The following is a 1,125-nucleotide window of genomic DNA, read 5'->3' as shown; positions in this document are numbered from 1 at the left end:
ATCCCCTGCCAACAGCAGAAATAGAGGGCATCAGTGGGTCCCGAGACACAGAGCTGAATGCATAGAAGGGAGAATTTGTGATTGGATCCTGGAACCGGGCAGACCTTGCGGCTACACAAGACCTGAATGTGAAATGGAGGTCCACGGTGAATGGAGAAGGAGGGGCCACTTGAAAAAAGGAGGTAGGGTGGAGACCCAGAAGATGGAGGAGGTTTGTAAGGAGAGTACAGCAGCTCAACGGTAAGTGTGCCCAACATGTGGGTTGGAGAGGTTTCTTCTGGAGATGGAGAGGGAGAGGGAGGGAGGGCTCGACCCTTCAGTACACAACTCATCACTCACGAGCGTGCAGGTAAGCGGAGGAAATGGGGGAGGAAGCTCTCCAAAACAGATGAGGTAGCCAAGGGAGAACTTCAAAGATCCCAGCTTTTCGCCTATAGGATCGCGGGGGGGCAGGCTGTGATTCAGGGCTCTTGCCTCTGCATGTTTCCGTCCTGAGGCGCCATCGACCACGCGGAACGCGCGCAGGGCAACGCAGCAACCTGAAATCCCCAGATGTCAACAAACCCCCCAAACCAGCAACAAGGAGGCTGCGAAAAGTCCACATCAAAAGATCCTGGACCTCTGTCGTTCAAAGTAATATTCTTCTCTCATTCCATGTAGGGGTTCATTGAGCCATTCTGTAATGAACACTGAAAGTGGCATTGGCAGAAGCAGTGGAAGGGGAGAGAATTATTTCGCTGAAAAAAGGAAGGGTGGGAAGGATCCGAAGATGACTATCTTCGTAAGGAGAGACAGAAGCTCAAGTTAGGTAAAAAGACCAACTTGAGTTGGAGTTGGAAAGCTGTCTGGATGGTGGAGCTGGGTGCTCGGAATCTCAGGCTGCAGGATAAACTTAGCCAGAAATTAGAGGAAGAGGGCTGATCTAGGAGATTGGCCAGCAGGTCCTCTCGGATGATCAAGTGAACTCTCCCCGCAGATCCACTTTGGGTGAGCGTCGCCTCGCCGTCCTTCAGCTCACGGCGTACCTGTTCTTCAAGGTAACTGAGGTAGAAATGGTGGAGGAATATTTTGAAATCAATCCGTGGGTCAGGTCATCTACGGAAGTTTGATGAAGTCAATGTTCCC

The sequence above is a fragment of the Etheostoma spectabile genome, chromosome 8 (assembly GCF_008692095.1).
Source record: "Etheostoma spectabile isolate EspeVRDwgs_2016 chromosome 8, UIUC_Espe_1.0, whole genome shotgun sequence".
NCBI classification, from domain to species: Eukaryota; Metazoa; Chordata; class Actinopteri; order Perciformes; family Percidae; genus Etheostoma; species Etheostoma spectabile.
The sequence above is the reverse complement of the archived record's forward strand: the minus strand, read 5'-3'. Positions refer to the sequence as shown.